The sequence below is a fragment of the Erpetoichthys calabaricus genome, chromosome 7 (assembly GCF_900747795.2).
Source record: "Erpetoichthys calabaricus chromosome 7, fErpCal1.3, whole genome shotgun sequence".
In the NCBI taxonomy this organism is placed as follows: domain Eukaryota; kingdom Metazoa; phylum Chordata; class Cladistia; order Polypteriformes; family Polypteridae; genus Erpetoichthys; species Erpetoichthys calabaricus.
In genome coordinates, this window is record NC_041400.2 from 12,111,356 (window position 1) to 12,125,551 (window position 14,196).

Here is a 14,196-nt window from a genome sequence, read left to right on the forward strand (position 1 = left end):
AAGCCGCTGCAGTAAAGGCCTGGCAGAGCATTAAAAAGGAGGAAACCCAGCATCTGGTGATGTCCAGGAGTTCAAGACTTCAGGCTGTCATTGCCAGCAAAGGGTTTTCAACCAAGTATTAGAAATGAACATTTTATTTCCAGTTATTTCATTTGTCCAATTACTTTTGAGCCCCTGAAATGAAGGGATTGTGTTAACAAATGCTTTAGTTGCCTCACATTTTTATGCAATCGTTTTGTTCACCCCACTGAATTAAAGCTGAAAGTCTGCACTTCAACTGCATCAGAGTTGTTTCATTTAAAATTCATTTTGGTAATGTACAGAACCAAAATTAGAAAAAAGTTGTCTTTGTCCAAATATTTATGGACCTAACTGTATATACTTGCATTTAAGTTCTCCAGCGGATAAGTCGGGACTTGATTTTACTGTATAATTTCTGGTATTTCAGAATGTTGGTCGTATAAGTCGAATGCGGAAAACTCATGCTATTGGTCCAAGAGATTACGATATGCTGACGCCCACCTGAGAGAGTAACCATGGAGCACACGGCCTTTATTTCTATGTGGGTGTGACAATGCGCTGTATCACCATATGCTCCTAACCTCTCTGTCTCTCTCTCTATTGTGCCTACGTGACCACACAGTGATACCTGAAGCGACGTTTGCACTGATTTGTGTTTTATGTGTCTCAAACCCTCATACACCTTTATCATAAGAGCCTCCCTTATCTACGATGGAGCGTTCGATCAGAAGAAAATATGAAGCTGGTTTTAAATTAAAAGTCGTTGAAGTGGCAAAAGAAATTGGTAATTGCACCGTTACAACAAAATTCGATGTGTCTGAGAAACTGATGTGAGATCGGAGGAGGCAAGAAGATGTAAAAAATAAATAAATAAATATGTGCCGCATTTTTGAACAGGCGTATAAGTCGGAGTCTGAGTTTACGATCGATTTTTTGGGTTTCAAGACCCGACTTATATGCGAGTATATACGGTAAATGAAAACTCTGCAATGTGCACATTAATCCCAATGTCTGAACTGTTTGTAATTATAAACTCCGGAGCAGAGGAGCAAATTAAATATAAATGTGTCTTGGTCCCAAATATTCTAAAGGGCGCTGTTGATTTCCTTATAAAAGTCTGAAGATACTGCATTACTGAAGGAGGGGAGTTCTCGCTGAGATCACTTCCATACCTGCTAAATCAAAATGTCCTTTCCAGTGAGCAAACTCGCATGAAAATATATGGCTGGCTGGGCAGCCGGCAGGCAGAAAGACTGATAAGGCAAAGCAGATGTTCTTCATTAAGCAGACATAAAATGTCCATTCGGTTCAGAGAGCTGCCCACATGCACACACAGTGATAGACAGAGCTGCAGTCCTTTATTTAAAAAGGCAGCCTGAAGCAATCGCACTCTGCAGTGTCATGACTGGGATGGCCGCTGCATTTATCCTGGCTTAACTGCTTAATTGAACGTACTGAAATGATTCAGATAGGCAGCTGCCGACCAGACAGGTCTGCCACACTTGAATACATTTTAATTCCACGTAATATCAATTGTGAGTCTGTGTGTGTCCTCCTTTAAACATATAAAGCATTAAATGGCTGAGGTCCGGCTTACTTGTCTGAACTTATCATGACTTACAAACCAGAGCGCACATTAAGAAATCAAGATGCCGGTCTGCATGTGATTTCAAGGATTAATAAAATAACAGTGGGAGGTCGAGCGTTTAGTTACAGGGCTCCTAAACTGTGGAATGGTCTGCCTGCTACTATAAGAGATGCCCCTTTGGTCTCAGGTTTTAAATCCCAGCTGAAGACTCACAACTTCAGTTTAGCACACCCTGACTAGAGCTGCTGATTAACTGTACAGACTGCATCTCTGTTATTAGTCATTAGCACTAAAACATAACTAACATGACAGTTAGAATTGGATACTAACCCTCACCTATTCTGTTTCTCTTCTCGGTACTCAAATGTGGCACTTGGTGCCACGGCCCACCTGCCAAGTTGTTTTGCCTGCCTAAGGTAAAGTCATCCCTGATGGAGGATTGCAGGAATCGTGGGGTAGAGGGGTTCTTTTGTCGTATTGGCTTGCCAAGCAATGTTTCAGCTGTGGAATGGCCAAATGGGGGAGGCAGCTTGATGGCTGAAGTCTTCAGGACTCTAAAAAAAAAATCCAAATCATATTATGGGATACCATCTACTGTTAAATTCTGCTCCGTACTTGTAACATTTTTATTTTTATATTGTATTGGCAATGTGTTCTGTTCTGTGTATTGTATTGACCCCCTTATTTTTGACACCCAATGCACGCCCAACCTACCTAGAAAGGGGTCTCTCTTTTTGAACGGCCTTTCTTCCATTTTTTCCCTACAAGGGTTTTTTTGGGAGATTTTCCTCGTCTTCTTAGAGAGTTAAGGCTGGGCCTGTTAAAGCCCATTGCGGCACTTCCTGTGTGATTTTGGGCTATACAAAAAATAAATTGTATTGTACTGTATTTTGTTTTTTTCTTGGATGAAACCCCATTTTGTATGACTACATGCCAAGACCACAATTTACTACACAACGGACTCATGACAGTCGAGACCTGGCAGGCTCATCGACTGATGTCCTGCAATATCAACTCCATATTAGATTAAAATTGAATCTGATACAAGAAGCCTATAAAACTTACACCATGATGCATCAGTGCCCCCTTCTTTTTTCTTTCTTCATCTTGTAAAGCATTTTGAGCTCCACCATTTGTATGAAAGCATGCTATAGAAATAAATGTTGTTGTTGTTGTTGTTCAAAGAGTCGAATCACTTGTTTAAATTCAAGCTGGGAGGACTTTGGTGTGCACTTTATTCTGCTCAGTTCCAACACAAGAACACAACCAGTGTGAGTAAACATACCCCATGATGAAATGGTGACCTTTGCCACAGAAATGCCAGCTTTGCACTCATTTATAATGCAGCTACGTGTACAGAGGTCCCAACCGAAGGGGAAAAACAAAATGGTTACAAAAAATGGGAGACAAAAAAGCGTGAAAGAGACATAAACCTTACTGGTGTGCCTGATGTCATGCATGGAAGATGAGAACCTTTATTTGCTCTAGGGCAGTGGTGTCAAACTCCAGACCTGGAGGGCCGCAGCGGCTGCAGATTTTCATTCTAACCCTTTCCTTAATTAGTGTCCCGTTTTTGCTGGTAATTAACTTCTTTTGCATTAATTTTAATTGACTTGCTCTTGAAGACTCAGACCCCTTATTTATTTCATTTTCCTTAATTAGCAGCCAAACAATAATGAGATACAAGATGAGCCAAAACATGACCAGCAGACTGTGACCATCACACAATATCTGAAAATAAAGAAAGGTGAAGCTCTCAGGAATGTCGATCTGCTCAGGTCCATTCTAACAGTGTGGTTCTTAGAAAAGAGAAAATCAACAATTTTAGAAATGTCTGCTATTCATCCGCTGTGGCAACCCCTAACAGGAGCAGCCAAACGAAGAAGAAGAAGATGCTATTTCACAGTGACAGCAGCAACAAGCCTTGGAATTAAAGAACAGATTTAATTAACAACAAGAATCAGAGCCTAATTAACTCTTTGAGGACTGAAATTTTTTTCCAAAAAACATCCATCCATTTTCCAACCCGCTGAATCCGAACACAGGGTCACGGGGGTCTGCTGGAGCCAATCCCAGCCAACACAGGGCACAAGGCAGGAAACAATCCCAGGCAGGGTGCCAACCCGCCGCAGGACACACACAAACACGCCCACACACCAAGCACACACTAGGGCCAATTTAGAATCGCCAATCCACCTAACCAGCATGTCTTTGGACTGTGGGAGGAAACCCACGCAGACACGGGGAGAACATGCAAACTCCACGCAGGGAGGACCCGGGAAGCGAACCCAGGTACCCAGATCTCCCAACTGCGAGGTAGCAGCGCTACCCACTGCGCCACCGTGCTGCCCTCCAAAAAACATAGTTTCTGAAAAGCAATGGTTTCACACAGAAATCAACATAAAACGTCTGTTGCTGCATGCTGTCTTTGCATGGCTGGGACAAAATCACAGCGCATTGCAATCTGGTTTCTACCTCTTATCATTGTTAATTGGCAATCAACCCTGGCGTACATCGTCAGTACAACGATTAGCTGGCGACCAATCAGCTGAAGCTGGAACCTCACATTCGTTTTCAATCACTATTATCAAAATCTGAGTCCGACAAGTCATAGTCCAGTTCAGAGATAATAGGCAAAACGTCAACCACGGAGAGTTTTGATTTACACATTCACTTTGATCTCTCGCCAGATCTCAGTACCATTTTTGATGTTGTTTGCGCCTTGCTACTCATGCAAGCACTGGAAATCTCAGTCAAACCAATGAATCGAACTTTCCTTCTAGCAACGAGAGTCCAACTAGAGCATAACAGTTGGTTTTGTCACAGTTTACAGTCAATTAGCATCGTCAACTCCTCCTTTTGACAAAACTCGACATCAATCCTGAAAGAGTTAAACCACTGGTTGGAACGAAATTGGTTAGACTTTGAGACAATACAATACAATTTATTTTTGTATAGCCTCAAATCGCACAAGAAGTGTCGCAATGGGCTTTAACAGGACCTGCCTCTTGACAGCCCCCCAGCCTCGACTCTCTTAGAAGATGAGGAAAAACTCCCAAAAAAACCCTTGTGGGGAAAAAAATGGAAGAAACCTTGGGAAAGGCGGTTCAAAGATAGACCCCTTTCTAGGTACGTTGGGCGTACAATGGGTGTCAGGGGGTCAATACAATACACAGAACAGAACAAAACACAAGTAATCCTCACTTCACATTTCATTTCTGTTTGGGTGCCAATTAAGAAAAGAAACGAAGCAATTCAGAGGAACGAAGAAAAACGGGAAGAAATCTTAAAAAACAATTTAAACAAAATGAAAGGAAAAAGAGTTAATTAGCAGTATAGACAGGTCATTACCATATAAACTCACTTATAAGTCGGGTCTTGAAACCTGAAAAATCGATCATAATATCAGACCCCAACTTATACGCCTGTTCAAAAATGCGACATTTAATTTAATTTTATTTATTTATTTTTTACATTTTCATCATTTTTTCACTTAAGGAATATAGCAAATGTTAGACCTCTCAAAACATTGCAAGATGCTGAGAAATTAGTTCATGCTTTTGTTTTTAGATTACTGTAACGCACTCCTCTCAGGACCATCCAAAAAAAGAATTCAATCGATTACAACGAGTGCAGAATGCAGCTGCTAGAATCTTAACTCAGAAACGAAAATCTGAGCACATCACACCAGTCTTAGCGTCACTACACTGGTTACCCGCATCATTTAGAATTGACTTTAAAATACTGCTTGTGGTTTACAAAGCCTTCAATAATCTTGGTTATCTCTATATATAATCTTCATTTGGATCTTGATGTTTGTTTGTCCGCGAATTAATTAGAAGAAGAAGCACTAGATAGCAGTAGAGGGACAGCTAAAACATAGGCATTGCATTAAGAATCTCCTCCAGGCTTATAGTACTGAAGACTGTAGTACTGCAGTCACACCTCAAAACACAGACATTCAAACTAAACAAATTGTTGTGCTTTAAATTAACTAATCTTTATATATAATCTTCATTTGGATCTTGATCTTTGTTTGTCCGCGAATTCATGTTCCCCTGACACCGCCTTGGTTGTTACTTTTCTTTACAAACACTGTCGATACCACTCTTTGTGTTTAGATCTGGCGTCGACACCTGCTTCGTTGTCGAGAATGTAGTTTTTTGTGTTTATATCGAACGTCGTTGGCAGCACTTCGTCCAAATTGAATGTTCACCCGCTTCTTGGAGTCTGCAGTCAGAGTATATAAGTCGGACACACTTCTGTGATTTTCCATCAGTCGGCGTTTGGAGTTCAAGAAAGAAGCATTGGTTCTTCCTTACTCTTTGGATTGCCACAAAGCAACCTGGGAGATTGGAGAAAGGTTGAGCAGCGATTGTGAGAGAAAACGACAGTGTCGTGAAAACGAGACGGACTGTGAACGGAGAGAAGCAGAAATGCTCCTCCACCACCACATAATTACTATTCAGACAGTGATTCCGAGTAGGCCGTTCCTATCGAATCAATGTCCAAGGGTTTTGTTTTGTAATTTTGTTTCCCTTATAAAAAATCATAATGCTGTGCGACGAAGGGCCCAGTTCACGACTGGTAGCCGCGTTTAAACAGGGAGCCCTTCACAGACAACTTTAACACACGCAACGTAGTTGGGCGCACATGGCTAGTCCATCCATCCATTTTCCAACCCGCTGAATCCGAACACAGGGGTCTGCTGGAGCCAATCCCAGCCAACACAGGGCACAAGGCAGGAACCAATCCCGGGCAGGGTGCCAACCCACCGCAGCACATGGCTAGTTCTTTATATTATTCTTTAAGTTATTCTTTGTTAATCTCTGCTCCATCCTATATCTCAGAATGGCTGTCACCTTACACTCCAGATCTTCAAATGAGTGTCTGCTTATAATTCCAAGAGCTAAACTTAGCAGACTCCTGTGACCCTGTAGTTAGGATATAGCGGGTTGGATAATGGATGGATAAACTTAAAAGAAGTGGTGAGGCGGCCTTCTGCTCTTAGGCACCTAAAATCTGGAATAGCTGACCGACAGAAAGTCGCAAGGCTAATACAGTGGAGCACTTTAAAAAACTGCTAACAACCCATTATTGTAACATGGCTTTCTCATAGCTTCATTGTAGTGTAACCCTGATATTCTGTATATGCATTGAATTATTGTTTTTATCATATCTCCTCAATCCGTATTAACCCCTACTTTCTCTGCTGTTCATTTTCTGGTTTTCTGTGGTGCCGATCTGCGCTCCCGCCACCTGATCAGGGCACCGTGATGTCCCTCCATTGATGGATTGAAGGCTGGAGATCCACATGACCAGCACCGTCTAATTTTTCCACATGAAGCCAGAAAGCCATGAGGACTGATTGTGAGGTCATTGATGTTAGGTAGAATGCCTAGTGGGGGACTGGGTGGTCTCGTAGCCTTGGAACCCCTGCAGATTATGTTTTTTTTTTCTCTCCAGCCCCCTGGATTTTTATTTTGTTTGTTTTTTCTGTCCTCCCTGGCCATCAGATCTTACTTTATTCTTTGTTAATTAGCACTGCCTAATCTTATTTTTTTTTTTCTTTTTTCATCTTATAATGCACTTTGAGCTACACCATTTGAATGAAAACGTGCTATTGAAATAAATGTTGTTGTTGTTGTAAAAATAATAAATACTTTCCTATTTGCATTCTCATTTGATTTCCATCCATCCATCCATCCATAACATCCTTTATCCAACCCGCTACATCCTAACTACAGGGTCACGGGGTGTAAAGGACACTTCAGCAGGGCTTGAATCACAGCGTTTGCGTGACTTTTATTTTGACAAGTTATTGGGCGTCTTTGGTTTGCATAATTAATTGTGCAGTTTTGCCGGGAATAGGAAAGGAAAATGGCGACATATGGGGTTAACAAACAAGCACCTCGCTGAAAAGTGAACAAGGTATTAATTTCTCTGTGTTATATGTAAAACAAAGGTTACGAATGTTTACATTAAGTTATTTACATGCTTTTTATTTTGTACTTTGCCTTTTATAGCTCTTAAGGTGTGTTTATGAAACAAGGTCACGGAAACGATAATAAAATTCATAAACCATCAGTCTGAGAGTTGACCATCATTCAGCCAGGGTCGCTACACGGGGGTCTGCTGGAGCCAAGTCCAGCCAACACAGGGCGCAAGGCAGGAAACAAACCCCGGGCAGGGCGCCAGCCTACTGCAGGGCACACACACACACACACACACACACGGGACAATTTAGGATTGCCAATGCACCTAACCTGCATGTCTTTGGACTGTGGGAGGAAACCCACGCAGACACGGGGAGAACATGCAAACTCCACGCAGGGAGGACCCGGAAAGCGAACCCTAACTTCCCTATCCTAACTGCAAGGCAGCAGCGCTACCCACGGCGCCATCGTGCCGCCCTCATTTGATTTAGGCACAGCCATTTCATCCTTGAAACAAACAATTCAAACTTGCCCATACTGCTAGATCACCCATCTATAGGAAATAGTTCACATGAGATCTTTTCACATTTGCCCAAAATAGGTGACACGTTCATTGACTTTGTGGTGATGTTGACAGTCCATCACAATTGAAGATTGTCACTTGAAATAAATTGAGCGGCTCTCTGGGAGCAACTTAATCCAAGCAATTAACCAACAGAGAAACAAAATAAAATAACAACTCCTCTCTTATGTTGTGCTCTCCCCATAGTATCAAACAAAGTTCTCAAGCAACCATAAAATATAAATCATTAAAAAGTCAAACATACACAGAAGGGCAGGTTATTAGAGTTAGAAATAAACAGCAATGCCCCAAAAATGTACAAACCAGCTACTCGTATCCCATCTGCCCCACCAGTTATTAGTAATCATTTTCCACTTTGCAACAAACTTGGCACGCTACTGTTGGAAAATTGTGCCTTTACGTAATGCAAAATATGACTTGTAATGTTTAATTTGTGTGATTTGCTCCAGTGTGTTTTAATTTTAGAATTATTTAGATAACGACTCTTAACTTGTGGGCTCAGAGCTCATGCGTTGTGACTGAAATAGCAGGCAGGTACAAATTACCTCAGTAGCTCATTAATATTCATGAGGTCATTTTCCAAGAGTGTCAGATTTGGGACTAGACAAAATTCTGGGGTGCGTGCAAAGCAGACTGCGACAGGAATTCTGGGAAAATAAGTACACAATTGTTAAAAGCGTGGCACACTTTATTAGGATGTATATGTTTAAACTTAAAGGGACCAGTGTGTGTAGGCTTGTAAGAATATGTGAAATGGAGGCTTGGGACTCTAAAATTAAATTGTCTTAAAAATAACTTCATTACATGGACTTGTCCCAGTCGTTTGATTGGTGCAGTGTCTTACACAAGGCAGCCAGCACGACACCATAAAATCAAGGGATTTTAAAACAGAGACAATAAGAGGAGAGAGAGAAACAACTGCCAAAGAGAAGACCACTCGGTTAGCCTTTGCCATCTACAGACCACCCCTCCGCTCCCAAGCATCACACCTGGTTTAACTCTTTGAGGGATGAATATTTTTTCCAAAAGAATCAAGTTTTCTGAAAAGCACACAAAGCAATGGTTTCAAACACACAAGTCAACATAAAACGTCTGTTGCTATGTGCTGTGGCTGCTGTTGGCGCATGTTGGCGAGGGGGCACCTCGATTGTCAGCAGGAATGCACGGTGGGCCAGCTGCCTGGCTGTCTTCGAACAGCAGGTGGGTGGCGGTTGCAGTGTGATGCAATATGGTTTGTACCTCCTGTCATCGTAAGTGGTGGTCCTCCCAGGCAAAAGCTGCTGTAGGCGACATCAGCTACACGAAAGTGTTAAGCACCAGGATCAATCCGATGATGCTGGTACCACACTTTCGTTTTTGATATCCATGTCCAGATCACCACCCATCATTCAACCCGCTATATCCTAACTACAGGGTCACAGGGGTCTGCTTGAGCCAATCCCAGCCAACACAAGGGCGCAAGGCGGGAAACAAACCCCGGGCAGGGCGCCAGCCCACCACAGGGCACATACCAAGCACACAGTAGGGACAATTTAGGATCACCAAACCACCTAACCTGCATGTCTTTGGACTGTGGGAGGACACCCACGCAGACACGAGGAGAACATGCAAACTCCACATAGGGAGGACCCAGGAAGGGAACCCAGGGCTCCTTACTGCAAGGCAGCAGCGCTACCCACTGCGCCACCGTGCCGCCCCATCTCCAGATCACTTGCATCAAAATCAGAGTCTGACGAGTCAGAATCCATCCATACATCATTCAACCCGCTATATCCTAACTACAGGGTCACGGGGGTCTGCTTCAGCCAATACCAGCCAACACAAGGTGTAAGGCTGGAGTCAAACCCCGGGCAGGGCGCCAGCCCAACGCAGGGCACACACCAAGCACACAGTAGGGACAATTTAGGATCACCAATGCACCTAACCTGCATGTCTTTGGACTGTGGGAGGAAACCCACGCAGACACGGGGAGAACATGCAAACTCCACGCAGGCAGGACATGAGACGCAAACCCAGGTCTCCTTATTGCGAGGCAGCAGCGCTACCCACTGCGCCACCGTGCCACCCCATCTCCAGATCACTTGCATCAAAATCGGAGTCTGACGAGTCAGAATCCATCCATCCATCATTCGAACCGCTATATCCTAACTACAGGGTCACGGGGGTCTGCTTCAGCCAATCCCAGCCAACACAAGGCGTAAGGCAGGAATCAAACCCCGGGCAGGGAGCCAGCCCACCGCAGGGCACACACCAAGCAAATCAGAGCAAATCAGAGTCCAATTCAGCCATAATAATAAAAAAAAAGTCATCCACGGATTATTTTGCTTTGAGCATTCACTTTGGTATCGCTCCACAGGCCATTTTAGAAGCTGTTTGAAATTCGCTACTCATGCACGCGCAGGGAATCGAGGTCAAATCAACAAAGCTAACTTTCCTTCTAGCAAAAGCGTATCGAAAAGCGCTGTAACAAGAAGATCACTGATCTCCATCGATCGCTAGCGAGACTGAGACTTTCAAAATAATAATAATAATATCAACAACAAAAACTGTGTTAACAAGCAATAAAATAATTGTCGGCGTTAATTAATTAATGCGTTAACTTGCCCAGCCCTATTTAGAACACAATTATACATGGCAAAGGCACAGATCTCGTATGCTATGAAATAACTTTGACTTGAAAGATACCAGACTTTCTGTTAATCCTGACAAGTCCACGACAATTCGTAAATCCTTCTCATAAGGGGTACTTTCAAGTTTCTGACCGGCCATTCTGTATTCACACCTGACATTTTTACTTCCTAAGTGTAACACTTCACATTTCCAGGTGCATCTCAATAAATTAGAATTATCATCGAAAAGTTCATTTATTTCAGTAATTCAATTCAAAAAAGTAAAACTCCTATATTATATAGATTCATTACACACAGAGTGATATGTTTCAAGTGTTTATTTCTTTTCGTTTTGCTGACTATGGCTTACAGGTAATGAAAACTCCAAATTCAGTATCTCAGAAAATTAGAATATTACATAAGACCAATAAAAAAAAATGATTTTTAATACAGAAATGTTGGTCTACTGAACAGTATGTCCAAATACTCAGTCGGGGCTCCTTTTGCATGAATTACTGCATCAATGTGGCGTGGCATGAAGGTGATCAGCCTGTGGCACTGCTGAGGTGTTATGGAAGCCCACAATGCATTGATAGCGGCCTTCAGCTCGTCTGCATTGTTGGCTCTGGTGTCGCTCATCTTCTTCTTGATAGCTTCTCTATGGGGTGTTTAGGTCAGGCGAGTTTGCTGGCCAATCAAGCACAGTGATACCACAGTCATTAAACCAGGTATTGGTATTTTTGGCAGTGTGGGCAGGTGCCAAGTCCTACTGGTACATGAAATCAGCATCTCCATAAAGCTTGTCAGCATAGGGAAGCATGAAGTGCTCTGAAATGTCCTGGTAGACGTCTGGCTGCGCTGGCTTTGGACTTGATAAAACAAACACAGTGGACCAACACCAGCCGATGACATGGCTCCCCAAATCATCACTGACTGTGGAAACTTCACACTGGACCCTCAAGCAACTTGAATTCTGTGCCTCTCCACTCTTCCTCCAGACTCTGGGACCTTTGACTTCCAAATGAAACTTCACCTGAAAAGAGGACTTTGGACCACTGAGCTGTTAACAGTCCAGTCCGTTTTCTTCTTAGCCCTGGTAAGACGCTTCTGACGTTGTCTTTTGTTCAGGAGTGGCTTGACACAAGGAATGCTGTGACAGTTGTAGCCATTGTCTCGCATACACATGTCTGTGTGTGGTGGCTCTTGAAGCACTGACTCCAGCCGCAGTCCACTCCTTGGGAATCTCCCCCAAATTCTTCACAATCCTCTCAAGGCTGTGCACCTTTTTCTGACACATTTTTCCATTAATAAGCTTGGATACAGCACTCTGTGAGAAGCCAGCTTCTTTAGCTATATGGCTTCCCCTTCTTGTGGAGGGTCTCAATGACTGTCCTCTGGACAACTGTCAAGTCAGCGGTCGTCCACATGATTGTGTGGCCAACTGAACCAGACTGAGGGACCATTTAAAGGCTCAGGACCCCCTTTGCAGGTGTTTTGGGTTCATTAGACGAGTGGAGTGGAACACCAGGAGCCTACAATACTGAACTTATTCACAATATTCTAATTTTCTGAGATACTGAATTTTGGGTTTTCATTAGCTATAAGCCATAATCAGCAAAATGAAAAGAAATAAACACTTGAAATATATCACTCTGTGTGTAATGAATCTATATAATATGAGTTTCACTTTTTGAATTGAATTACTGAAATAAATTAACTTTTCGATTATATTCCAATTTATTGAGATGCACCTGTACTTACATTCAATGTCAACTGCCACAAATCTACCCAAGCCTGTGCGCCGTCCCAATCCCTCTGTGATGATTCAATGGAATCCAGATTATCTGACAATCCACCCTTCTTGGAATCATCTGCAAATTTAACCAGCTTGTTATTTATATTCCTATCCAAATCATTTAAATAAATTAAAAACAGCAGCAGCCCCAGCGCTGATCTCTGAGGGACACCACTCTTAACTTCAGCCAATTCTGCTAAGGTTCCTCACGCCATCACCCTCTGCTCCCTGTGTCAATCCCCCTCTACACACCACACCCTGAACTCCCACTTCTTTTAGTTTGATGCCTAACCTCTCACACGGGACCTTATCAAACGCTTTCTGAAAATCAAGAGAAATAAAATAATAAGCACCATTCTGATTGCATCCTTATGTTGCTTTCTGACAGAATTCCAGCATCTTAGCATAACACAACCTCACTCGGAAACCATGTTGACCATTTCCTAACACTCCTGTTCATGCCATGCACTCCTCCTTCTTCTCCTTAATAATTCCTTCCATTAATTCACCTGCGATGCACATTACGTTTACTGGCTTATAGTTGGATCTGCCCAGTCGCCCTTTTTGCTATTTTCCAGTCCTTAAGAATGTCCCCATTGCTCGGTGACTTTCTACAAATGTGTGTTGAGGGTTCAGACCCCTTGAAGCACTCGAGGAGGAATGTTGTCAGGTCCTGGTGGGTTTGTTAGGTTCCAGGCCTATTGTTCGGAGCTCTTCACTTGTGGTGATCAATTCTGTCACCTTGTCCTCTAAGACTGCCTCCCAACCAGTCCCCCAGATTCATGTCTACTCAATTATGCTGACCTTTTTTTTCTGTAAGTTGTTTAGGATAAATGTGTCTGATAAGCAAATACACATTTGAATAAATTTGAACTCTCCCGAGTTGTCAATGGTAAAATATTTAAACTATTACAATAATATCAAAATGAATGCATTGTTTCAAAAATGGATGGACATAACACGTACAGTTCAAAGGTTCAAAGAGAGGTTGAAGGTTGCCAAGAGTCCAAACTGTGCCTTACCCGGGGGTTGGGTGGCAGGGGGGGATTGTTAGGAACGGGGTGGTGGGTGCTCTGCAGTGGCTGAATGAAACCTGCATGTAGCCTGCAAGTCATTCACTGTCGTAGAGATAGGCCAAGCTGCCCACACCTTGCATGGGATGTAAAAGCCTGAACGGCAAGAAAACCGCAGAGTGGTTACCCGGTCCAGGATGACAACAGGGCCGCACTGACACCGGAGCCCATGTCCTCTACTCACCGATCAGTGCAGGTGTGTGTCCTGGGGGTGTGCGTTGCGCCCGCTGCTGCTTTGAAAGAAGCTGTCAAAGACTGCGTGTTGTCATATGTAGCCACGCGTAGTATTCCAGGCATGTGAGAAATGCATCCTGCCAGGGCCGATCTTTAAATCGCGGACAGGAGCCCCGAGGACCTGCTTCCGGGATTCTGACTCGACCGCAACCCCCCAGCCCCTTTTTCATACACAATGGCAGAGCAGGCATACTCTTTTTTTTTTTTGAAGGGGGGGTGGGGTAAGGTGGGAGATCGCACTGTCACACTACGCTGCAGCCACGCAACTGACGCCTGCTGGGCGAGCACCTCGCTCGTTACAACACAAAAGACATAAGCATAACGATCTGATTCTGCCATTCACAAAAATCAGCGCAA

The 14,196-nt window shown here is 43.2% G+C and overlaps 1 protein-coding gene across 2 annotated transcripts in view; it reads right to left on the bottom strand.

Moving 5' to 3' along the window:
- ctif (CBP80/20-dependent translation initiation factor) overlaps nucleotides 1–14,196 on the bottom strand; it is a 442,611-nt gene that overhangs the window by 428,077 nt on the left and 338 nt on the right. The window lies entirely within an intron of this gene.